The following is a 27,691-nucleotide window of genomic DNA, read 5'->3' as shown; positions in this document are numbered from 1 at the left end:
GCACCTCTGTGGTACGGTGGAGTGACTACTCATACAACCCTTGCACCCCTGTGGTGCGGTGGAGTGACTACTCATACAGCCCTGGTGCCCCTGTGGTGAGGTGGAGTGACTACTCATACAGCCCTAGTGCCCCTGTGGTGCAGTGGAGTGACTACTCATAGAACCCTTGCACCCCTGTGGTGCGTTGGAGTGACTACTCATACAGCCCTGGTGCCCCTGTGGTGCGGTGGAGTGTCTACTCATACAGCCCTAGTGCCCCTGTGGTGCGGTGGAGTGACTACTCATATACCCCTGGTGCCCCTGTGGTGCAGTGGAGTGACTACTCATACACCCCTGGTGCCCCTGTGGTGCAGTGGAGTGACTACTCATAGACCCCTGGTGTCCCTGTGGTGCGGTGGAGTGACTACTCATAGAACCCTGGCACCCCTGTGGTGCAGAGGAGTGACTACTCATACAGCCCTGGTGCCCCTGTGGTGAGGTGGAGTGACTACTCATATACCCCTGGTGTCCCTGTGGTGCAGTGGAGTGACTACCATATACCCCTGGTGCCCCTGTGGTGCAGTGAAGTGACTGCTCATACACCCCTGGTGTCCCTGTGGTGCGGTGGAGTGACTACTAGTAATACAACCCTGACACCCCTGTGGTGCGGTGGAGTGACTAGTCATACAACCCTGGCACCCTTGTCATGCGGTGGAGTGGCTACTCATACACCCCTGGTGTCCCTGTGGTGCAGAGGAGTGACTACTCATACAGCCCTGGTGCCCCTGTGGTGCGGTGGAGTGACTACTCATACACCCCTGGCACCCCTGTGGTGCGGTGAAGTGACTACTCATACAGCCCTGGTGCCCTTGTGGTCTGGAGGAGTAACTACTCATACAACCCTGGTGCCCCTGTGGTGTGGTGGAGTGACTACTCACACAACCCTGGCACCCTTGTGATGCAGTGAAGTGACTACTCATATACCACTGGTGTCTCTGTGGTGCAGTGGAGTGACTACTCATACAGCCCTGGTGCCCCTGTGGTGCGATGGAGTGACTACTCATATATTCCTGGTGCCCCTGTGGTGCAGTGGAGTGACTACTCATACACCCCTGGTGCCCCTGTGGTGCAGTGGAGTGACTACTCATAGACCCCTGGTGTCCCTGTGGTGAGGTGGAGTGACTACTCATAGAACCCTGGCACCCCTGTGGTGCAGTGGAGTGACTACTCATACAGCCCTGGTGCCCCTGTGGTGCAGTGGAGTGACTACTCATATACCCCTGGTGCCCCTGTGGTGCAGTGGAGTGACTGCTCATACACCCCTGGTGTCCCTGTGGTGCGGTGGAGTGACTACTCATACAACCCTGGTGCCCTTGTGGTCCGGTGGAGTGACTACTCATACAACCCTGGTGTCCGGGTGGTGCGGTGGAGTGACTACTCATACAACCCTGGCACCCTTGTGATGCGTGGGAGTGGCTTCTCATACACCCATGGTGTCCCTGTGGTGCAGTGGAATGACTATTCATACAGCCCTGGTGCCCCTGTGGTGCGGTGGAGTGACTACTCATACACCCCTGGTGCCCCTGTGGTGCAGTGGAGTGACTACTCATACACCCCTGGTGTCCCTCTGGTGCAGTGGAGTGACTACTCATAGAACCCTGGCACCCCTGTGGTGCGGTGAAGTGACTACTCATACAACCCTGGGGCCCTTGTGGTCTGGAGGAGTACCTACTCATACAACCCTGGTGTCCCTGTGGTGTGGTGGAGTGACTACTCATACAACCCTGGCACCCTTGTGATGCAGTGGAGTGAATACTCATACACCCCTGGTGTCCCTGTGGTGCAGTGGAGTGACTACTCATATACCCCTGGTGCCCCTGTGGTGCAGTGGAGTGACTGCTCATACACCCCGGGTATCCCCGTGGTGCGGTGGAGTGACTACTAGTAATACAACCCTGACACCCCTGTGGTGCGGTGAAGTGACTACTCATACAACCCTGGTGCCCTTGTGGTCCGGTGGAGTAACTACTCATACAAACCTGTTGTCCCTGTGGTGCAGTGGAGGGACTACGTATACAACCCTGGCACCCTTGTGATGCAGTGGAGTGACTACTCATGCACCCCTGATGTCCCTGTGGTGCAGTGGAGTGACTACTCATACAGCCCTGGTGCCCCTGTTGTGGGGTGGAGTGACTACTCATACACCGCTGGTGCCCCTGTGGTGCAGTGGAGTGACTACTCATACACCCCTGGTGTCCCTGTGGTGCGGTGGAGTGACTACTCATAGAACCCTGGCACCCCGGTGGTGCGGTGAAGTGACTACTCATACAACCCTGGTGCCCTTGTGGTCTGGAGGAGTAACTACTCATACAACCCTGGTGTCCCTGTGGTGTGGTGGAGTGACTACTCATACAACCCTGGCACCCTTGTGATGCAGTGGAGTGACTACTCATACACCCATGGTGTCCCTGTGGTGCAGTGGAGTGACTACTCATATACCCCTGGTGCCCCTGTGGTGCAGTGGAGTGACTGCTCATACACAACTGGTGTCCCTGTGGTGCAGTGGAGTGACTACTAGTAATACAACCCTGACACCCCTGTGGTGCGGTGAAGTGACTACACATACAACCCTGATGCCCTTGTGGTCCGGTGGAGTATCTACTCATACAACCCTGTTGTCCCTGTGGTGCAGTGGAGTGACTACTTATACAACCCTGGCACCCTTGTGATGCAGTGGAGTGACTACTCATGCACCCCTGATGTCCCTGTGGTGCAGTGGAGTGAATACTCATACAGCCCTGGTGCCCCTGTGGTGCGGTGGAGTGACTACTCATACACCCCTGGTGCCCCTGTGGTGCAGTGGAGTGACTACTCATACAGCCCTGGTGCCCCTGTTGTGCGGTGGAGTGACTACTCATACACCGCTGGTGCCCCTGTGGTGCAGTGGAGTGACTACTCATACACCCCTGGTGTCCCTGTGGTGCGGTGGAGTGACTACTCATAGAACCCTGGTGCCCCTGTTGTGCGGTGGAGTGACTACTCATACACCGCTGGTGCCCCTGTGGTGCAGTGGAGTGACTACTCATACACCCCTGGTGTCCCTGTGGTGCGGTGGAGTGACTACTCATAGAACCCTGGCACCCCGGTGGTGCGGTGAAGTGACTACTCATACAACCCTGGTGCCCTTGTGGTCTGGAGGAGTAACTACTCATACAACCCTGGTGTCCCTGTGGTGTGGTGGTGTGACTACTCATACAACCCTGGCACCCTTGTGATGCAGTGGAGTGACTACTCATACACCCATGGTGTCCCTGTGGTGCAGTGGAGTGACTACTCATATACCCCTGGTGCCCCTGTGGTGCAGTGGAGTGACTGCTCATACACCCCTGGTGTCCCTGTGGTGCAGTGGAGTGACTACTAGTAATACAACCCTGACACCCCTGTGGTGCGGTGAAGTGACTACACATACAACCCTGATGCCCTTGTGGTCCGGTGGAGTATCTACTCATACAACCCTGTTGTCCCTGTGGTGCAGTGGAGTGACTACTTATACAACCCTGGCACCCTTGTGATGCAGTGGAGTGACTACTCATGCACCCCTGATGTCCCTGTGGTGCAGTGGAGTGAATACTCATACAGCCCTGGTGCCCCTGTGGTGCGGTGGAGTGACTACTCATACACCCCTGGTGCCCCTGTGGTGCAGTGGAGTGACTACTCATACACCCCTGGTGTCCCTGTGGTGCGGTGGAGTGACTACTCATAGAACCCTGGCACCCCTGTGGTGCGGTGAAGTGACTACTCATACAGCCCTGGTGCCCTTGTGGTCTGGAGGAGTAACTACTCATACAATCCTGGTGTCCCTGTGGTGTGGTGGAGTGACTACTCATACAACCCTGGCACCCTTGTGATGCAGTGGAGTGACTACTCTTATAGCCCTGGTGCCCCTGTGGTGCGATGGAGTGACTACTCATATACCCCTGGTGCCCCTGTGGTGCAGTGGAGTGACTACTCATACACCCCTGGTGCCCCTGTGGTGCAGTGGAGTGACTACTCATAGACCCCTGGTGTCCCTGTGGTGAGGTGGAGTGACTACTTATAGAACCCTGGCACCCCTGTGGTGCAGTGGAGTGACTACTCATACAGCCCTGGTGCCCCTGTGGTGCAGTGGAGTGACTACTCATATACCCCTGGTGCCCCTGTGGTGCAGTGGAGTGAATACTCATATACCCCTGGTGCCCCTGTGGTGCAGTGGAGTGACTGCTCATACACCCCTGGTGTCCCTGTGGTGCGGTGGAGTGACTACTAGTAATACAACCCTGACACCCCTGTGGTGCAGTGAAGTGACTACTCATACAACCCTGGTGCCCTTGTGGTCCGGTGGAGTAACTACTCATACAAACCTGTTGTCCCTGTGGTGCAGTGGAGGGACTACGTATACAACCCTGGCACCCTTGTGATGCAGTGGAGTGACTACTCATGCACCCCTGATGTCCCTGTGGTGCAGTGGAGTGACTACTCATACAGCCCTGGTGCCCCTGTTGTGGGGTGGAGTGACTACTCATACACCGCTGGTGCCCCTGTGGTGCAGTGGAGTGACTACTCATACACCCCTGGTGTCCCTGTGGTGCGGTGGAGTGACTACTCATAGAACCCTGGCACCCCGGTGGTGCGGTGAAGTGACTACTCATACAACCCTGGTGCCCTTGTGGTCTGGAGGAGTAACTACTCATACAACCCTGGTGTCCCTGTGGTGTGGTGGAGTGACTACTCATACAACCCTGGCACCCTTGTGATGCAGTGGAGTGACTACTCATACACCCATGGTGTCCCTGTGGTGCAGTGGAGTGACTACTCATATACCCCTGGTGCCCCTGTGGTGCAGTGGAGTGACTGCTCATACACAACTGGTGTCCCTGTGGTGCAGTGGAGTGACTACTAGTAATACAACCCTGACACCCCTGTGGTGCGGTGAAGTGACTACACATACAACCCTGATGCCCTTGTGGTCCGGTGGAGTATCTACTCATACAACCCTGTTGTCCCTGTGGTGCAGTGGAGTGACTACTTATACAACCCTGGCACCCTTGTGATGCAGTGGAGTGACTACTCATGCACCCCTGATGTCCCTGTGGTGCAGTGGAGTGAATACTCATACAGCCCTGGTGCCCCTGTGGTGCGGTGGAGTGACTACTCATACACCCCTGGTGCCCCTGTGGTGCAGTGGAGTGACTACTCATACAGCCCTGGTGCCCCTGTTGTGCGGTGGAGTGACTACTCATACACCGCTGGTGCCCCTGTGGTGCAGTGGAGTGACTACTCATACACCCCTGGTGTCCCTGTGGTGCGGTGGAGTGACTACTCATAGAACCCTGGTGCCCCTGTTGTGCGGTGGAGTGACTACTCATACACCGCTGGTGCCCCTGTGGTGCAGTGGAGTGACTACTCATACACCCCTGGTGTCCCTGTGGTGCGGTGGAGTGACTACTCATAGAACCCTGGCACCCCGGTGGTGCGGTGAAGTGACTACTCATACAACCCTGGTGCCCTTGTGGTCTGGAGGAGTAACTACTCATACAACCCTGGTGTCCCTGTGGTGTGGTGGTGTGACTACTCATACAACCCTGGCACCCTTGTGATGCAGTGGAGTGACTACTCATACACCCATGGTGTCCCTGTGGTGCAGTGGAGTGACTACTCATATACCCCTGGTGCCCCTGTGGTGCAGTGGAGTGACTGCTCATACACCCCTGGTGTCCCTGTGGTGCAGTGGAGTGACTACTAGTAATACAACCCTGACACCCCTGTGGTGCGGTGAAGTGACTACACATACAACCCTGATGCCCTTGTGGTCCGGTGGAGTATCTACTCATACAACCCTGTTGTCCCTGTGGTGCAGTGGAGTGACTACTTATACAACCCTGGCACCCTTGTGATGCAGTGGAGTGACTACTCATGCACCCCTGATGTCCCTGTGGTGCAGTGGAGTGAATACTCATACAGCCCTGGTGCCCCTGTGGTGCGGTGGAGTGACTACTCATACACCCCTGGTGCCCCTGTGGTGCAGTGGAGTGACTACTCATACACCCCTGGTGTCCCTGTGGTGCGGTGGAGTGACTACTCATAGAACCCTGGCACCCCTGTGGTGCGGTGAAGTGACTACTCATACAGCCCTGGTGCCCTTGTGGTCTGGAGGAGTAACTACTCATACAATCCTGGTGTCCCTGTGGTGTGGTGGAGTGACTACTCATACAACCCTGGCACCCTTGTGATGCAGTGGAGTGACTACTCTTATAGCCCTGGTGCCCCTGTGGTGCGATGGAGTGACTACTCATATACCCCTGGTGCCCCTGTGGTGCAGTGGAGTGACTACTCATACACCCCTGGTGCCCCTGTGGTGCAGTGGAGTGACTACTCATAGACCCCTGGTGTCCCTGTGGTGAGGTGGAGTGACTACTTATAGAACCCTGGCACCCCTGTGGTGCAGTGGAGTGACTACTCATACAGCCCTGGTGCCCCTGTGGTGCAGTGGAGTGACTACTCATATACCCCTGGTGCCCCTGTGGTGCAGTGGAGTGAATACTCATATACCCCTGGTGCCCCTGTGGTGCAGTGGAGTGACTGCTCATACACCCCTGGTGTCCCTGTGGTGCGGTGGAGTGACTACTAGTAATACAACCCTGACACCCCTGTGGTGCGGTGAAGTGACTACTCATACAACCCTGGTGCCTTTGTGGTCCGGTGGAGTGACTACTCATACAACCCTGGTGTCCAGGTGGTGCGGTGGAGTGACTACTCATACAACCCTGGCACCCTTGTGATGCGTGGGAGTGGCTACTCATACACCCCTGGTGTCCCTGTGGTGCAGTGGAGTGACTACTCATACAGCCCTGGTGCCCCTGTGGTGCGGTGGAGTGACTACTCATACACCCCTGGTGCCCCTGTGGTGCAGTGGAGTGACTACTCATAGAACCCTGGCACCCCTGTGGTGCAGTGGAGTGACTACTCATATACCCATGGTGCCCCTGTGGTGCAATGGAGTGACTACTCATACACCCCTGGTGTCCCTCTGGTGCAGTGGAGTGACTACTCATAGAACCCTGGCATCCCTGTGGTGCGGTGAAGTGACTACTCATACAACCCTGGGGCCCTTGTGGTCTGGAGGAGTACCTACTCATACAACCCTGGTGTCCCTGTGGTGTGGTGGAGTGACTACTCATACAACCCTGGCACCCTTGTGATGCAGTGGAGTGAATACTCATACACCCCTGGTGTCCCTGTGGTGCAGTGGAGTGACTACTCATTTACCCCTGGTGCCCCTGTGGTGCAGTGGAGTGACTGCTCATACACCCCGGGTGTCCCCGTGGTGCGGTGGAGTGACTACTAGTGATACAACCCTGACACCCCTGTGGTGCGGTGAAGTGACTACTCATACAACCCTGTTGTCCCTGTGGTGCAGTGGAGGGACTACTTATACAACCCTGGCACCCTTGTGATGCAGTGGAGTGACTACTCATGCACCCCTGATGTCCCTGTGGTGCAGTGGAGTGACTACTCATACAGCCCTGGTGCCCCTGTGGTGCGGTGGAGTGACTACTCATACACCGCTGGTGCCCCTGTGGTGCAGTGGAGTGACTACTCATACACCCCTGGTGTCCCTGTGGTGCGGTGGAGTGACTACTCATAGAACCCTGGCACCCCGGTAGTGCGGTGAAGTGACTACTCATACAACCCTGGTGCCCTTGTGGTCTGGAGGAGTAACTACTCATACAACCCTGGTGTCCCTGTGGTGTGGTGGAGTGACTACTCATACAACCCTGGCACCCTTGTGATGCAGTGGAGTGACTACTCATACACCCATGGTGTCCCTGTGGTGCAGTGGAGTGACTACTCATATACCCCTGGTGCCCCTGTGGTGCAGTGGAGTGACTGCTCATACACCCCTGGTGTCCCTGTGGTGCAGTGGAGTGACTACTAGTAATACAACCCTGACACCCCTGTGGTGCGGTGAAGTGACTACACATACAACCCTGATGCCCTTGTGGTCCGGTGGAGTATCTACTCATACAACCCTGTTGTCCCTGTGGTGCAGTGGAGTGACTACTTATACAACCCTGGCACCCTTGTGATGCAGTGGAGTGACTACTCATGCACCCCTGATGTCCCTGTGGTGCAGTGGAGTGAATACTCATACAGCCCTGGTGCCCCTGTGGTGCGGTGGAGTGACTACTCATACACCCCTGGTGCCCCTGTGGTGCAGTGGAGTGACTACTCATACACCCCTGGTGTCCCTGTGGTGCGGTGGAGTGACTACTCATAGAACCCTGGCACCCCTGTGGTGCGGTGAAGTGACTACTCATACAGCCCTGGTGCCCTTGTGGTCTGGAGGAGTAACTACTCATACAACCCTGGTGTCCCTGTGGTGTGGTGGAGTGACTACTCATACAACCCTGGCACCCTTCTGATGCAGTGGAGTGACTACTCTTATAGCCCTGGTGCCCCTGTGGTGCGATGGAGTGACTACTCATATACCCCTGGTGCCCCTGTGGTGCAGTGGAGTGACTACTCATACACCCCTGGTGCCCCTGTGGTGCAGTGGAGTGACTACTCATAGACCCCTGGTGTCCCTGTGGTGAGGTGGAGTGACTACTTATAGAACCCTGGCACCCCTGTGGTGCAGTGGAGTGACTACTCATACAGCCCTGGTGCCCCTGTGGTGCAGTGGAGTGACTACTCATATACCCCTGGTGCCCCTGTGGTGCAGTGGAGTGAATACTCATATACCCCTGGTGCCCCTGTGGTGCAGTGGAGTGACTGCTCATACACCACTGGTGTCCCTGTGGTGCGGTGGAGTGACTACTAATAATACAACCCTGACACCCCTTTGGTGCGGTGAAGTGACTACTCATACAACCGTGGTGCCTTTGTGGTCCGGTGGAGTGACTACTCATACAATCCTGGTGTCCAGGTGGTGCGATGGAGTGACTACTCATACAACCCTGGCACCCTTGTGATGCGTGGGAGTGGCTACTCATACACCCCTGGTGTCCCTGTGGTGCAGTGGAGTGACTACTCATACAGCCCTGGTGCCCCTGTGGTGCGGTGGAGTGACTACTCATACACCCCTGGTGCCCTTGTGGTGCAGTGGAGTGACTACTCATAGAACCCTGGCACCCCTGTGGTGCGGTGAAGTGACTACTCATACAACCCTGGTGCCCTTGTGGTCCGGTGGAGTAACTACTCATACAACCCTGTTGTCCCTGTGGTGCGGTGGAGTGACTACTCATACAACCCTGGCACCCTTGTGATGCAGTGGAGTGCCTACTCATACACCCCTGGTGTCCCTGTGGTGCGGTGGAGTGACTACTCATAGAACCCTGGCACCCCTGTGGTGCGGTGAAGTGACTACTCATACAAACCTGGTGCCCTTGTGGTCCGGAGATAACTACTCATACAACCCTGGTGTCCCTGTGGTGTGGTAGAGTGACTACTCATACAACCCTGGCACTCTTGTGATACAGTGGAGTGACTGCTCATACACCCCTGGTGTCACTGTGGTGCGGTGGAGTGACTACTAGTAATAACCCTGACACCCCAGTGGTGCGGTGAAGTGACTACTCATACAATCGTGGTGCCTTTGTGTTCCGGTGGAATAACTACTCATACAACCCTGGTGTCCCGGTGTTGCGGTGGAGTGACTACTCATACAACCCTGGCACCCTTGTGATGCGGTGGAGTGGCTACTCATACACCCCTGGTGTCCCTGTGGTGCAGTGGAGTGACTACTCATACAGCCCTGGTGCCCCTGTGGTGCAGTGGAGTGACTACTCATACACCCCTGGTGTCCCTGTGGTGCGGTGTAGTGACTACTCATAGAACCCTGGCACCCCTGTGGTGCAGTGGAGTGACTACTCATACAGCCCTGGTGCCCCTGTGGTGCGGTGGAGTGACTACTCATACACCCCTGGTGCCCCTGTGGTGCAGTGGAGTGACTACTCATACAACCCTGGTGTCCCTGTGGTGTGGTGGAGTGACTACTCATACAACCCTGGCACCCTTGTGATGCAGTGGAGTGACTACTCATACACCCCGGGTGTCCCTGTGGTGCAGTGGAGTGACTACTCATATACCCCTGGTGCCCCTGTGGTGCAGTGGAGTGACTGCTCATACACCCCTGGTGTCCCTGTGGTGCAGTGGAGTGACTACTAGTAATACAACCCTGACACCCCTGTGGTGCGGTGAAGTGACTACTCATACAACCCTGGTGCCCTTGTGGTCCGGTGGAGTAACTACTCATACAACCCTGTTGTCCCTGTGGTGCAGTGGAGTGACTACTTATACAACCCTGGTACCCTTGTGATGCAGTGGAGTGACTACTCATGCACCCCTGATGTCCCTGTGGTGCAGTGGAGTGACTACTCATACAGCCCTGGTGCCCCTGTGGTGCAGTGGAGTGACTACTCATATACCCATGGTGCCCCTGTGGTGCAATGGAGTGACTACTCATAAACCCCTGGTGCCCCTTTGGTGCAGTGGAGTGACTACTCATACACCCCTGGTGTCCCTGTGGTGCGGTGGAGTGACTACTCATAGAACCCTGGCACCCCTGTGGTGCGGTGAAGTGACTACTCATACAACCCTGCTGCCCTTGTGGTCCGGAGGAGTAACTACTCATACAACCCTGGTGTCCCTGTGGTGTGGTGGAGTGACTACTATTACAACCCTGGCACCCTTGTGATGCAGCGGAGTGACTACTCATACACCCGTGGTGTCACTGTGGTGCAGTGGAGTGACTACTCATACAGCCCTGGTGCCCCTGTGGTGCAGTGGAGTGAGTACTCATACACCCCTGGTGTCCCTGTGGTGCGGTGGAGTGATTACTAGTAATACAACCCTGGCACCCCTGTGGTGCGGTGAAGTGACTACTCATACAACCCTGCTGCCCTTGTGGTCCGGTGGAGTAACTACTCATACAACCCTGGTGTCCCTCTGGTGCGGTGGAGTGACTAATACTCAGTGACTAATGCCGTAAGGCATTGGGATTTCTCCAGGAACTGTTATTATTTATTTTATTTTATTTATTTTTTACATTTGTATAGCGCGCAGGCAGCCCAGGGGCATTTTGGCGCTGTTACTTGCAGAAAGCTTAGTTACATTATGCATAGGTTACATCATTTGGCATTGACATTTAGGTGTAACAGATATTATGCATGGAGGCGTACAAAGGTCAGGTATACATGTGGCGAGTGTAGGTGATAAACGGTGGGGAATCAAGCAAACACCACATTTTGCCAGGGGCATATGTCATTTTGCTACACAGTCAGCTCTATAGGTAGGTGGTGTACCAGCAACTTTTTATTTCCTAAAAACAGGCAAATATCCCCACCCAAAAATCGCAGGGAAAAAATACTACATACCAAAAACAGAAAACAACACACAAAGGCACTGTTCCCCTTTTTTCACCAACACAGCAATATGGGAGTATTCAGATTAGTGGTAAAAGCAGGGCAATGACATACACAGGAGTTCTCCTTATGTTACTGCTGGATCTGAAGAGGAACTTCACAGTAAAAATGCATCTTGTCATGTCTATGAACTGGTAAGTGAAAAGAAGTATGGACTACACAAAGATTTGTTTTAGAGTTAAAGCATATTTGTACTCACCTGAAAATGAGCCACTATGGGAATGTGTTTTTTGTTACTTCCTAACATTCAATCAAACATAGGGAGTGAAACACTATTAAGTTTGTGTATCATGTGTTCCAAGTCACGCTGATTGCCAGAAGTGTTTTCATACATGTTGTGTGCATGGTTCCATGTAATAATGTCCCCTCAAAAATATTGCCATGCAAAAATGTGGCCGAAAAATGGCCGTTTTTTGTGGGGACATTATTGCATGGAACATGTTTTTTTTTTGCTGCCCCTGTCCCCATATAATATCGCCACAACCTTTTCCCGGCGATATTTTATACAGCGGGATAATATTACCTGATACCGTGTGCACGTGTCCTGATTGGCTTTTACTGCCGGATTGGTCAAGAATCGCAGCCCCTGGTAAGTTGAAGCCGAGGTTGTTGAATAGCATGTCATCATGCTGCCTTTGTCTAACAGGAGGAGAATCACATTCAGAAGCTCTTTCTCATCTGCCACAGATTCTCAATGCCTCTTTGGCACGTGGCATCTTCGCTGATCAATTGAAGTTAGCAGTAATCGCTCCTTTACTTGAAAATACTTTACTTGATCCATTACCCTTAAGTAATATCATGCAGAGAAGCAGCCGGCCATTTCCCCCAGAAGATACTTGAGCATGCTGCCTTGCTCCACCGACAGGCTCTTACAGAGAATCCTCGCCCTTTTCACAGTACAGGCAGTCACCCTTCAGGTGGTTGAGATGATATGATGATTCATTTATAACACGCCTGTACACAAGTGTTTCTAGGCATGGCAAGACAAGGAAGGGGAAGAACAAAGGGGCACAAAAAAAAGATCTTACTAGGCCTTGTGTCATTTAGATTGTGCAAGTGGAAGGAAGGGGAGAAGTGCAATAAGCAAGCTCAAGTAAGTGCCGCCGGAGTGGCCTGCTCTAAGTAAGTTCAAGGAGGCAGGGGACTGAAGAGTTGGGGATAATAGAGTCCCTAGTGTGCGGTATGCCCAGAATCAGTGCATCTGTGACGTGAGGAGAAAAGGAGAGGGTGGAGTCAAAGATGACACCAATGTTTTTTGCCACGCAGGAAGGCGCAGTTAGAGGGCTCAAGGAGGGTGGCCAGAGTGAAAGAGGGAACGTGGGAGCGGGGGTTCCGATCAGAAGGATATCGGTCTTACTGGCATTAAGGCAGAGATCGTTGGAGGCGCACCGATCCTGAATCACAGCTAGACAGTCAGGAATGAGCGCGAGAGGAGAGGAGTCTGCGGGAAGCCTGAAGGAAAGCTGAGTGTCATCTGTATAACACTGAAAGCTAGGAGAGAATGTAGGGATGTAGTGAGCAAGAGGTGCCAAGCAAAGGTTGAAGAGCCAGGGGGAGAGGTTAGGGCCCTGTGGAACATCACACATGGAGATAGAGGTGGTGGAGAGAAAGGCCCCAGTTGGACCTGACAGGGTAGATCATAGAGGAAGGAGGTCCACCAGGCTAGTGCCTGATCCATGATGCCCAAGTTGTCATGGAGATGATTTATCAGGATGGCATAGTCAACCAAGTTGAAAGCAGAGGGAATGTCAAGGAGGATGAGGACTGAAGGAAGGCTAGAGTCGAGATTAGAGAGCAGGTCTTCCCAGGTGTTCAGGAGAGCAGTTTCCATGCTTATCGGTGCTATAATGTCAGGCTGATGGTCATGTTTGTTTGTTTGTTTGTTTGTTCATTTGATAATGCGGTCCAAGCCCTTGGGCAGCTGGGCGCAATAATACAAGTACACTCGAAACTTAGTTACAGTGCCTGACACAGGCTATTACAAAACAGAGGTAACTTACAACAAATGATACAAGTGATACAGTACATATAGGATCAAGATAGGTAAGCGTAGAAGAATACCGTCTTAACATATGTATAGCATGATCAGCTAGATAAGGGTGAATATCGTTACATATCATTGTTGTGCAGCCATTTGAGAGCGTTACCTCTAAATCTAGTGTAGGGTAATGGGCGTCTGAGGTCAGGTGGGAGTGTGTTCCATGATTGTGCAGATCTAACAGGGAAGCTAGATCCACCCGCTGTGGTAAGTTTGAATCTCAGGACTTCAAGTAAGAAGGTGTTGGCAGATCTCGTCAGTCGGTTTGAGGGTCTCCAGTTGATTCTTTCAGCTAGGTAGGGGGGTGCTTGATTGTTGAGGCATTTGGATGTGAGAGAAATAGTTTTAAGGAGGATTCTGTCCTTTATCTTTAGCCAGTGGGCCTCAGTCCGGTGTTTGGAGATATGCTCTCTACGTGGGATATTCAAAGCTGCTCTTAGGGCATTATGTTGTAATCTCTGGAGTTTGTCAATGACCGACATATTTGCACCTGAGTATAGGGCGTTGCAATAGTCCAGTCTGGACATGACAAGGGCATTGGCCAAGGCGAGGCAGCTGGCACTGGACAGGAATTGTCTGGCAGCACGGATGAGTTTACACGTGTAAGTGGTTGTAGAGGTGAGGGAGTTCACTTGCTTTTGAAGGGTGAGAGCTGAGTCGAGGTAAAAACCTAGAGTTTTAACCTCTCGCATAACCTTAATAGTATTATTGTCGATGTTAAATGAGGCATAGTCCGGGGTGAGTTTAGTTAGGTTAAGGTCTGATCCGAGGAGCAGGATTTCAGTTTTATCGTCGTTCAGGCAGAGGCCATGGGTGGCCATCCGTGCCTGAATGAGGATGTATATTTTATTCACCAAAGCTAGGTCCACTTCATAGTTGCCCGAAAGGGATATGAGGATCTGGGTGTCATCTGCATAATTTGTGTAGGTGACACCCAGTCTGTCCAACTTGTCGAACAATGGCTTGGTGAAAATGTTGTACATAGTGGGTGAGACACAGGAGCCCTGTGGGACTCCACATGTAATTTGGATGGGATCGGCACAGGTAGAGGTGGAAAAGACTCTCATGGTCCGGTTGGATAGAAAGCATTGGACCCATGCTATAGCTTCCCCTGTGAAATTGGCAGCGAGCTAGAGGTGGTTGCATAAAACTGCATGATCCACCAAATCAAAAGCTGCTGACAAGTCCAGCAGGAGTAGCAGCGCTGTTTTCCCACTATACTTGAATTCCTCAATTTTAGTTTTAAGATCTATCAAGGCTGTTTCAGTGCCATGGAGAGGGCGGAAGCCGATTGGCGTGAGCCTAGTAGATGGTTAGCTTCTAAGTAATCTTGAATTTGGAGGTAGGCTACTCTATCGATGATTTTTAGTAGGAAAGGTACAGTGGTGGTAGGCCTATAATTAGTTGGGATGGATGGATCAAGAGTTTGTTTCTTAAGAAGGGGGAGGACCCAGGATTCTTTTAGGTTAGCTGGCACTGTGTTGGATTTGAAAGAGGAGTTAATGAGCTTCGAGATAAACGGGGCTAAATCTCTGGCTGCGTCCTTTATTATTTGAGCTAGCAACTGTCGCCCTTACAGTTGGAAGGCTTTAGTGAGAGGATAACCTTTTCAGTGTCAATGCTGGGTTTGAAGCTAAAAGGGGGGATAGTATTAGGTTCAGTCACTAGAGGTGTTTGTTGATCAGTAGGAGAGAGGGCGTCCTTTTTATTAGTTATTTTAAGCTGGAGGGTGGAAATTTATTCGATAGGGCGTTCTGTATGTTAGTGCACCATATGTTGTCCTTGGGGACCATGTCAGTTGGTTGGATGGGGGATTCCATTTCCCAGAGGATGGCAAAAAGTTCCTTGGTATTAGATTTGGCATTAGTAATTCTGTCATTGAATAAAACATTTTTTGTATTGATAATTTCTGTCTTGTAATATTTGGTGAATTGGGTTTAGTTAACTTTGTTGTCGTCAGTAGGAGAATTGTCCCAGATAGTTTGGAGTTTTCGTTTCTGCTTTCTAAGGTCCTTAAGTTGGGGTGTGAACCAAGCATTAAGGTGGGCTTCTTGTTTAGCTTTGCGTAGTTTGGGTGGTACAATAGTATCTAGTGCATGAGACATAGCTTTATTAAAGGTGTCTACTAGGGTGTCTCGGTCAGTATTGTTCTCCAGGCCATTGATAGTAGGCAGGAAGAGGGGGATGAGTTTTTCTGTAGTAATGTCTTTTTTACTTCTGGTGGGGAGTGGTGGTATCATTTTGATAATTTTAGGGTTGAGCAGGTCAAGTGTGACAGTGAAATTTATTAGATAGTGGTCGGTCCATGGTTGAGGGATGATGTCAGTAATGACTATGTTGCAGTTAAATTCAGATACCCAATCAAGGGTTCTACCTTTAACATGTGTGGGGGTGAGGACTTTTTGGGTAAGGCCGTGGTTATTTAGGATAGCTGTTATAGAGAGGGCATTTTTATTATCTGGCTCATTGAAGCCAATGTTAAAGTCGCCCAGAAACAGCGTTTGCGAGTGATTTTGGGTATTGTTAGCTATGAGGGTGGTAAGGTCATCTTCGAAGGTTCCCAACGGACCTGGGGGCCTATAGATCAAGTGAATATTTAGCGTGCGGTTATTAGAGTTGCAATTTTGCTGAGAGTACTTCGCAGGAAGCACAGGGAGGTGAGGTGGTGAGTCTGATAGGCAAAGTAGTTTTAGCGATGATGGCTAGGCCACCACCTTTAGCATTGGGTCTATCTACTCTGTGGATCTGGTAATTGTCAGGTACGGCTAGCATCAGGGATGGTCCTGCTGCCTTGTGGAGCCAAGTTTCTGTTACGGCAAGGAGGTCGATGCTGCTGTTGTTTAGTATGTCAGCAATTTCAGTTCCATGGGCTACCATGGATCTGGCATTGATAAGGGATCCAAAGTGATAAAGTATTCTTAGGAATGGGATAGCTTGCAGATTTATCTGTGTGCTTGTTTCGACTCGGGTGTTTCTTTTTATGAAAGTGAGTGGGATTCGGGGTCAGAGTTGAGGGTTTCGTGGCTTGAATTTGCTTATCCAAGTGCGTCTATATAGTTGGGGATCTCACAGTATTGTTTGCGCTATTTCTTTTGGGTTCATAAATGCAAGGTAGTCTTGCCCTAAGTCTCAGGTTTCTGTCTGTGGCGGGCTAGTGCTGTAGGTAGCAAAGGCCATGATTGTAGTTAGGAGGGTCAGGGAGGACAGGTTTCTACACATGGTAGTTAGAGTAGTTCAATGGTTCAAGTTACTTCCCTTACTTCGCTAGGATGTCTGGCTAGGGTGTTGCAATATAGATTGCGGGTGGCTAGTTATAGCTAGGGGTTCATCTAGTGATATGGATCATGATATTCAAGAATCACAATATGAACTAAAATGCATGACTTAGAGTAGTTAGCAACGTGCAAGGCAGGCGACCCAAGGGTCTTAAATAGGTAACAGGATGCAGTGGCAAGCTATCAAGGGGTCTCGGATAGGTCACAGGGTGCAATGGTAGGTGACCAAAAGGGTCTCGGATAGGTCACAGGGTTCAATGGTAGGTGACCAAAAGGGTCTCAAAAAGGTCACAGGGTACTGTTGTAGCAATGCGGCAGTCTAGGCAGTACTGGGTGAATGAGTGGGCACATTCGTAGCAGAGGTACAAAAGGCAAAGCAGATACCAGGCTTGCAGCAAATGTGGGCATATCAGACAAAGAGCAATGCAACATACATGGGGCACCAATCAGTAGTGAGGCACAGCAGGTTAGGTTATGCAAGTACACTACACTTACATCAAGTAAGGAGCAGTGCAGAGTACACAGGGCACCATTCAAAAGTGTGGCACGTCAAACAGGCATTGCACCTCGAGCATTATCAGGCAGAAGAGCGATGTAGCATACATGTGGAGCAGATCAGAATATGTGCGCAGCAGGTTTAGATAATGCAGGAGGTAGGCAGACTAACTCAAGAATCGCGCACATTAGTCTGAGGCAGGCGCAATAAGGCAGCATAGCAGGTAAAGCATAGGCAGTATGGCAGGTGTTAAACAGGGGTGCTGCAGGTGAGCACGTTGGTAGTAAACTGGGGGCGAGCACTTTAGACGGTAAGGAGAGCGCTGTATCTCAGAGTCAATAAAGTACATTAAAGGTGGTGCAGGTAGCGTGGATTACCTTCCATTGCAGGTGGTCAAGCACTGCTGGTTGAGTTAGCCTTAGGGCCACTCGAGGCAAGATGAATTGCAGAAGTGTTTGGGCATAAGGACGTCGCCTGGCTGCGTGGCTGCGCTTGGTCAGCTCAGTCACAGGGATGGCCTTCTCTCTAGGCCTTAACTCATTGGCCGGCTCTTGCCTGCCGGTGATTGGCGGAACGATGTGTTGCCAGTCAGCACCAATCCAGAGGCAGGATGCAGGGTGCAGGTCAGGCAGGCATTCAGGACAGGGTCAGGCACAGGGGGACCAAAGCGCGGTGGCCATCTTTAAATTACGGCGGCCATCTTTAAATTGCCTGACAAACGAATTTCGAGTGGACTGCAAACACATGGGCAATATGTGCTTGGAGGCTGCAGGTAAGTAAGGTGAGCAGCCTTTGTAGATTATAGCAGACAGGTGCTCTTCAATAAAAGCGATTTTAGAGCGGATGAGGCAAAGATGTGCTGTGAGGATAACGAGGGCTCTGAGGCAGCTGATATTATGCCTGGAGCTTACCTCTTCCTCTCTACATCTCGGGGGCAGCGCGGGCTGCTCCTACAGCAGGCTCATGGAGAAAACCAACAGATTCAGTATGCAGAGTAAGCTGGGAGATGACCATCTTTTCCAGGAGTTTTCAAAGGAAAGGAGTGTTAGAGGTTGGGCAGTAGTTTGCCGGAGAGGCAGGATCCGTAGAAGGCTTCTTAAGGGAGGCCAAGGGTACACAATGGAGTGCTTTAGGGCAGAGGACAAAGTTCCAATAGCAAAAGAGTGATTGCAGAAATTGGCCAAGTCTGGCGTGAAGGAGTCAATGTGGTGCTTGATGGTTGGGGAAGAGCAGGGGAGCACCTGCTTGGACGACGCTTTCATAGATCGAACTTTTCTAGAACATCATCAGAATTGAATACGGGGAAAGAGGAGAAAAGAGGAGGAGAGTGTGAGAGGAGGAGAGTGTTCCTCCCACCCCCTGCTCATGCCCCGTGTCTGTCTCCTGTTGCCCCCACCCCCCCCTCATGCCCCGTGTCTGTCTCCTGTTCTACCCACCCCCAGCTCATGCCCCGTGTCTGTTGTTCCCCCCACGCCCCTCTCATGCCCGTGTCTGTCTCCTGTTCCCCCGCCCCCACTCATGCCCTGTGTCTGTCTCCTGTTGCCCCCACCCCCTGCATCTCTCTCCTGTTGTCCCCCACCCCCCGCTCATGCCCCGTGTCTGTCTCCTGTACCCCCCACCCCCCATTCATGCCCCGTGTCTGTCTCCTGTTCCCCCCACCCGCTCATGCCCTGTGTCTCTCTCCTGTTGCCCACCCGCTCATGCCCGGTGTCTGTCTCCTGTTCCCCCCACCCGCTCATGCCCCGTGTCTTTCTCCTGTTGCCCCCACCCCCTGCTCATGCCCCGTGTCTGTCTCCTGTACCCCCCTACCCCCCGCTCATGCCCTGTGTCTCTCCTGTTGCCCCCCACACCCCCGCTCATGCCCCGTGTCTGTCTTCTGTTCCCCCCACCCCCCGCTCATGCTCCGTGTCTGTCTCCTGTTCCCCCCACCCCCCGCTCATGCCCCGTGTCTGTCTCCTGTACCCCCCCACCCATGCCCCGTGTCTGTCTCCTGTACCCCCCCACCCCTGCTCATTCCCCGTGTCTCTCTCTTGTTGCCCCCAACCCCCCACTCATGCCCCGTGTCTGTCTCCTGTTGCCCCCCACCCGCCGCTCATGCCCCGTGTCTGTCTCCTGTTCTCCCCACCCCCCGCTCATGCCCCGTATCTGTCTCCTGTTCCCCCCACCCCATGCTCATGCCCCGTGTCTGTCTCCTGTTCTCCCCAGCCCCCGCTCATGCCCCGTGTCTGTCTCCTGTTCTCCTCACCCCCGCTCATGCCCCGTGTCTCTCTCCTGTTGCCCCCCCACCACCGCTCATCCCCCGTGTTTTCCTCTTGTCCCCCTCCTATGATGCCCCTTGTTGACCTCTTGTTCCACCCACCCCCCGCTCATGCCCCGTGTCTTCCTCCTGCCCCCCCACTCCTCGCTGATGCCCTGTGTCTTCCTCCTGTTCCCTCCCACCCCCTGCTCATGCCCCGTGTCTTCCTTCCCCCCCACCCCCTGCTCATGCCCCGTGTCTGCACTGTTGGAACAGGGCAGACACGGGGCATGAGCGGGGGCCCCACCTTGCCCCACCCCCCGCTCATGCCCCGTGTCTTCCTTTGCCCCCCACTCCCCGCTCATGCCCTGTGTCTCCCTTCTTTCCCCTCACCCCCCGCTCATGCCTGCCCCATGTCTGCACTGTTGGAACAGGGCAGACACGGGGCATGAGCGGGGGTGGGGGCCCCACCTTGCCCTACCCCCACTCATGCCCCGTGTCTCTCCTGTTCACCCCCACCCCCGTTCATGCCCCGTGTCTTCCTCTTGTCCCCCCCTCCTATGATGCCCCTTGTTGACCTCTTGTTCCCCCCACCCCCGCTCATGCCCCGTGTCTTCCTCCTGCCCCCCCACTCCTCGCTGATGCCCTGTGTCTTCCTCCTGTTCCCTCCCACCCCCTGCTCATGCCCGTGTCTTCCTCTTGTCCCCCTCCTATGATGCCCCTTGTTGACCTCTTGTTCCACCCACCTCCCGCTCATGCCCCGTGTCTCCCTTCTTCCCCCTTACCCCCCGCTCGTGTCCCCCCTCCTATGATGCCCCTTGTTGACCTCTTGTTCCACCCACCTCCCGCTCATGCCCCGTGTCTTCCTTTCCCCCCCCTCTCCCCGCTCATGCCCCGTGTCTCCCTTCTTCCCCCCCTACCCCCCACTCATGCCCCGTGTCTGCACTGTTGGAACAGGGCAGACACGGGGCAAGAGCGGGGGTGGGGGCCCCACCTTGCCCTACCCCAGCTCATGCCCTGTGTCTCTCCTGTTCACCCCCACCCCCGCTCATGCTCCGTGTCTGTCTCCCTCCTTTTCCCTCCGCTCATGGCCCGTGTCTCCCCTGTTCACCCCACCCCCCTGCTCATGCCCCGTGTCTCCCTTCTTCCCCCCCACCCCCTACTCATGCCCCGTGTCTCCCTTCTTTCCCGCTCATGCCCCGTGTCTCCCTTCTTCCCCCCCACCCCCCGCTCATGCCCCGTGTCTCCCTTCTTTCCCGCTCATGCCCCGTGTCTCCCTTCTTTCCACCCCCTGCTCATGCCCCGTGTCTCTCTCCTGGTCTTCCCGAGCCCCCGCCGATGGCCTGTTGTGTTCTCTTTATACACCCTGCCTTCCCTTTCCCTGGTGTCCATCTTGGTAAAAGATTTTCCTTCCTACACCGGGACGCCTGCCTGCGGCGTCCTGGTTTGGGATGAAAAATCTTTTTTTTACCACCCCGGGTTCCCACTTTGAGAACCTTCGATGTTAGTGGTCTTCCTCCATTGAAAAGGAATGTATTGGTTACGTTGCACTAAAAAAACTTTGTTAAAGGGACGTTATGGTTAAGTTTCGCTACTAAAAACCTATGAAATTCAGTAAAAAAACTTTGTTAAAGGGACGTTATGGTGAAGTTGCGCTACTAAAAACCTATGAAATTCAGTGAAAAAACTTTGTTAAAGGGACGTTATGGTTCAAAGTAAAACCGAAAAAACCCCTGAAATTCGGCAGTTATGGTAAGATAAGCAACCATAACTCGCGCCACCGTGCACTGCTAACACTAACACCCAGGACATCAAAGATGACATCACAAATGTCATTGATGACATCACTGATGACATCACATGTGCATTTACTTTTCATAAAAACTCTGTACAAGGGATTCTTATAATGCTGACCAAAAACTGTCAAGGATCATTGGGATGAATATCATGAGCTAATTAGTGCATTAAGCAATGCATTGGTATAAATAGCATTCTATTATGAAGTTCTATCCAGTATACTAAGCTACTCATGCAGAAACATAGGCAGTGTGTGCAGCATACATGATGAAGGTGCCATATTCATAATCTTGCCATGTTGAATAGTGAAATGATAACTGCTTTCTTATTAGAGTTTTGTGTACTCTGAAACATGTAATAAGTAGATAATAAAACCCACTTAATACATAATTATTACAGAAAAAAACACAAAGAGACAACAACACATACAAATATGAGTATATACAGGGACAGTGAAGTAAACAAAAAAGCAGAAGTAGTAGCAGAAAGAGTTCATAACCTAACTGATTGCCTTTATGCAGAGAAACTATTGCTCTGTTTCAAAGCTGCTACTTACCATATGTATGTGTATCACATGATGTGACTGCACCCAAAGGAAAGGAGAGTGAGTATAATGTATACAAATATGAGCTTATACAGGGAAGGTAGAGTAATAAAAATAAAACTATGATAAAGTGCTGATAACCCTAATGATTATCTTCATGCACAGAAAGGATTGCTCTCTTTCAAGCCTGTGTCTTCCGCTATGTATATGTTTCATATGATTTTACTTGACCCTAAGTCTACAAATATAGTACCTTTTCAATGTTTACTTCCAGACTGTTACTGAAGAAAACTATGTGGCTTAGATATGTCAGTAAAGGAACAAAAGGGAGAGCTAGCCATGTGATGTCATCAGTGATGTCATCAATGACATTTGTGATGTCATCTTTGATGTCCTGGGTGTTAGTGTTAGCAGTGCACGGTGGCGCGAGTTATGGTTGCTTATCTTACCATAACTGCCGAATTTCAGGGGTTTTTCGGTTTTACTTTCACCCATAATGTCCCTTTAACAAAGTTTTTTCACTGAATTTCATAGGTTTTTAGTAGCGCAACTTAACCATAACGTCCCTTTAACAAAGTTTTTTTACTGAATATATATATATATGTATATAGAGTAAGTCGGTATGAAATAAACAATGGATGCAGGAAGAAGCCTAAACCCTACCTTAACATAATCTTGTGAACTTCAAGCACCAGGTAGTAATTGACAGGTGTCCCTCATGAGACTCACTTTCTCACTTTACAGAGACGGCAAAAGACTGCTCAACAGACTTGACTGATGTATGTATGTCTTTTTCTTTCTCTCCTCCTTTTTCTCTCCTATTCTTTCTCTATTTGTAGAGTTGTTGTTGTCTATTAAGACGACTTGATACCAAACAGATTCCTGTGCCTAAAGGGAAATAATTCATACCTTTGTTGACACGGTAAGCCCATTGTGAAGAAAATTATATACTTCTTGGGTAGCAGGCAGTATTGAACTTAGAACCAATATTAACTGCTGGTTTCTTGTTTTTTCTCTCCTACTTTCCTTTTTCTCTTCTCGTCTATCATTTCTGGTTGTCCCCACCGAAGGGTTGACACTCGGACTCCAAATTGCCACACTTCACACTGCGTGAAGAACAAGATGAATAGCTTAGTCTGGAACAATCTATTGTTAGTGTTTGAGGCTGTTTTTTGCTGTATTGTTGGTTTCGACAGCTTTTTTTGTTGGTTCCCCTAAGGAGGTCTACAGACAATCGAAATAATTTGTTTTTGTGAGGTATACGAAACATATTGGGTTAGACACACTGGAAAACAAACAGTGTTGATAATTGTCATTTGGTTGAGATTGGTGTCCCCTACAGGCAGATCAAGGGACACTATAAAGAATAGATTATTCTGGTTAGACATCCTCAAATGAGAGGAAGTGTCTGATGCTGCCCAACCAACATTGAATTGCACTTTATTAGCTAATTTGCACATTATTATTGCACTGTGAAATTTATTGGTGATAACACTGCACTATTGGTTTTAGTTTTTTATAGGAAGGGTGTTGTTTTATTAATATTTTATGTATGTTTTTTATACTTCAAACCTTCTTTTAGGGTGAATTTTAGAATATGCAACATGCTAACATTGTAGAATTGTGTCTCGTAGAGTGGTATGTTTATAATATTTGTACATAGTAATTTTCACAATATATGTGTGTCCGCTTTGATAAAATAAAGGAAATATGATTAAAAGAACTGTGACGACTAAGGACCTATTTGGTACATGGCCCTAGTCAGGTATATGATGGACTGAAGAGTCAGAGATAGTAAGACTGTGTGGTTCTTGAGTTTTTGATTGTCGCTAGGCAGACAGAGGGCCGAACCTAGCAGTCTATAAATTAGCCTGATCCAGATTAGCCCGATCCAGTCTCCTTTTTGTTTAATATGTCCTCTCAGACTTGAGCCAGATCTCATTAAGTTCCAGAAGCTCCTCGAGACCTTTTCTCTTATTCCTCTCCCCTCCCCCTTCGATGCTAATGTTCCCTTCTGCCTGTGACTGATGACCTGGTTCCTTCTGCGTCATATAGGACACCAGGCCCTTTCGTGCCTTTTCTACCTCTGCACTTGTCCTCCCCTCATTCCCCACCCCGCACTTAACCTGCACTTGCCCTCACTTGTCTCGCTGGCTTCAATCCTTGGAGCTACTCTAGCCCTTTTTAAATGTGCACTTAGTTTTGATCCCCCTTCACTTGCTTCTCCCTGGCCCTGACCACCTGCCCCCGACACGCTTCTTCTCATGGGCCTTACCACCCAGTTCTGCACTTCCCCACCTCCCCACCCTCTTGTACTTCCCGTTACAGCACTTGCAGAAACTGTATGTTGGAAGGCCTATTAAGATCTCTACTTTCTCCTTCCTGTTCCCTCTTTTCTGCACCTTTAAACCCTTGCTATAGGCGCATTACAAATTACCAATAAGCAATAAACAATATAGACTTTTGTTTATCAAAGCTTGAGTAATCTCAACAACATTCTCATTGAGGGGATCGGCATCAGTTATAATAGCAAGCGGGTGGGTACAGAGCAGCAGGGTATTTGAATTAGGTATTTTAGCCGCCTTTATTTTTGTCATATCAAAACTTGATACATTCTTCAACAGACATCCTGCAAATTGTGCAGCCTTTTTAATTCACAGGGGTCCCTAATTGACTAAAGATTCACATGTTGCTGCCATAATATCGTGAATCCCATTATTACTAATGAAGGCACAACACATAGCATTTGTTTTCAGGGCGAGAAGGGGGGCTGACTCCAAACCCCACTCCCAGCACTACTGGTGTCTTTAACCTTTAGGATTACGAATAAGGTCAGGATTGGAGGATGGACATTGTACTTTGTCACCGCTATGGGACACATTTCTCAACAATGCATCACTCTGTGCCACACACTTTCCACCAATTTAAGTGTTTTAAACGCTGCAGACTATAATGCCAGCACTTGAACACATATCTATGATACCTGTATTCCACCCATTTCCAAGCAATTCCCAGCTACTTACTTAGAATAGTTTTAGCTTATGCAATTTTGTTTTTATTTTTCTTATAATTCCGGCCACCTTTTTTACTAGTACCAACCAGAAGACGTCTCCTTTGTCTGGTTAAGTGGTTGTTTCCCATCCCACCATGCATTTCTCCATGGAATCTGCATATTCCTCAAAGTAAATCATTTAGGTAAGTAGCTCCTGTGATAACATATTGGCCGGGAGGATAGCTCAGGGGCAAAGTGTTTGACTTGGAAGGAAAACAGCGCAGAGTAACACAGGTTTGAATCCCAGTCCGGTATTAAGTAGCATGTTATACAAGAATAATTAATGAATAACACCTTTAAAGTGTCAACATCAGGATAGGTGGTACATACATTGTGGGATTATATAGTGAAAAGAAAAATATCTTGCTATGATTCAGCAATCCAAAAATATTGCTCAAAATCAACCTCAGGTTCCAAATCAATGACAACCATTCACAAAATGTACCATATGCATCACTGTTTCTGCTCCAGAAAGAAGGGAATCCCAAGCACTTAAACACATCATCAGTTCATCTTGTTTGCTGTGCCACGCTGATGCCCACTTCCCACCAGGAAATGGAAAATTACCCAAGAGTGAATCTGCCAGGAGTCATAGGCATAGAATCCAGGGTCTGTTACCAATCCATCCTACAGTTTGATACTGTGATGCTGGAAATGCCTTATGGAGGGACAGGGCCTCCTGCCCTTGCCCTACCACTTCTCTGTGTGTATTTTCTCTATGTTTTCTGCAACCGAGGTCCATTTGGGACCTCTGGCAGTGCAGCTCTTCACTTTACATTTTGGTGACTATAACCCATGCGATACCCTTATGGCACCCATGGGTTAACCCCTTATGTGTGTTTTTGGGCACTTGTCTGTGACCCACAGAGCATGGCATGGGCTGGTGGCAGCTACATGCTGAATTGACAGTGTCTCTGAGTATCCTCCATTTTGGGGTATCCAGGCCCCACCATGGGAATCAATTAATTCCTACACAAAGGCAAGAAGGCCACTGTGGCGTCTTGGTTTCTATTGCCTTTTACTTTGTTTCCCAAAGTCCTGGGAAACCCTGTCTCTGTTCCCTTCCTCCTGAATCGCTGTTGGGTGGAAATACCATATATGGCTCTGGGACTTCATCCTGTCAGACTGACTGGAACCATCCGAGGTGTTGTGTGTTGTGGCTGCACCCTAGCGGTGGGACCTGTATGAATGGAGTTGGGAGTCAACTTACATTCTCTGTTATGGGTGTCTGGTTTCTGTGTGTGTGACACAATGAAGGAGACAGCCCTGCCTGAAACTGACATTAATGCAGTGTAGAGTGCTGAAAGTCTGGGTACTTGCCCCAATCCACATTCTTTGTTACAAGTGTCTTAGTGGAGTGAATGCCCTGAATGCCTGTGAGCTTGATTGGCTGCCTATCTGCATGAATGCTCTTCTACGTGATTGGCTGACTGAGCCTGGCTCAGCCAGAGTGGAAGCGGGACAGATGTGTATATCTGGGGACCTCTCACTTACCAATTTGTTCAGAAGCTGAAGTCGAAGCTTAGCTAGAAGAAGCTGTTCCTTGAAGCCCAGACAGAGAAGTCTGCTGCTGCAATCTCTTCAATGTAATCTGAAAGCTGTCATGTCTCCCAAGGACTGATCCAGAGAGGACCTGCAAATGAGACCTCTCCCTGAGCTATGAGGGACCATCGCGGAAAGCGTCTGCTCTTCAATGAAGTATCCTGGAAGCCAGTCCTGTGTAACTGCCGTCTGGAGAAGGGATCTTCGAAGTACAGAAGAGGAATGGCAGACATCTCAAGCCTGAGAAGTCCATTTACGCAGGGTCCGGAGGATTGTTTCGTGACCACTGGAAGCCATTAAAGTCTACCGCCCAGAAGAGGAGTTACACTAGCGTAGTGCTGCTGGACATCCGGAGTTGCAAAAGTTCCAAACTGCGTCAGAACATCGCAAAGGACATCCTTATCACCAACACTGACCACTTTCTCCCACCAGAGAGAGTCCAGAGTCGCTCAAAGCAGAGGAAGGTCTGACGGTGAGTCTCCCACCACCAAAAGCTAACAAAGACATCCTCAAGATCCAGACTTGGTGAGGCTCAGAGGTCCACTCCAGTGGTCGAGTCCAGGTTGCCAGAAGACATTCATATGTCCATGCTGCCGCTGCAGAACTGCAGGACCAAAAGTCAGACAATGGCGTAAATCCAAAACTTGACACCAAAAGTGATTTATGCACCTCTCGCCATCCAACGTCATAAAAGTGTCACAGGGGACTTACCACCATCTGTCAAGCCTTTAAAGAGACCACCACATATTTCATATTCCCAGGACTTCTACAGTGAGAGAAATTTTCAACCAAATGGGAGCACCGTGAAGAGCCGAATGTGTCGGTACTTCGGAAAGACTTTGGTTCCATTCTTCTCGCAGATTCAACATCGCAGCAGCTCCTTTTTTCCTAGAGGTGTCCATCCTTGTAAGGAATCATCGAGTGAAACTGAGAAACTCTGCCACTTCGCCTGCCAAGGCACCAAAGGTAATGTGATGAAGAAGAAGGTCTTCTAGCTTCAGCAGTCATCCAGGGGTCCCAGATTGATCTTGGATCCTGTTCTCCTGAGGCCTCTCAGGTACTTTGGGGTGGTAGAACCTTTTAAAAGAAACGAAAAGGTTATTGAACATTATTGGACTGGGCTGTAAAAGACAAGATAAGTTACTCCCTAACATTTCCCTTACAGGTTGCCCAGGTGGAGGGATCCTCATTCAACATTACCTTTCTAAACTAATGAAAGTATTCTGCCACTGTTCACATCGAACCTGCCTTTCTTCCCCATTCTATGCTG

The sequence above is a fragment of the Ambystoma mexicanum genome, chromosome 12 (genome assembly GCF_040938575.1).
Source record: "Ambystoma mexicanum isolate Mex_15411 chromosome 12, UKY_AmexF1_1, whole genome shotgun sequence".
In the NCBI taxonomy this organism is placed as follows: Eukaryota; Metazoa; Chordata; class Amphibia; order Caudata; family Ambystomatidae; genus Ambystoma; species Ambystoma mexicanum.
This window is presented reverse-complemented; position numbering follows the sequence as displayed.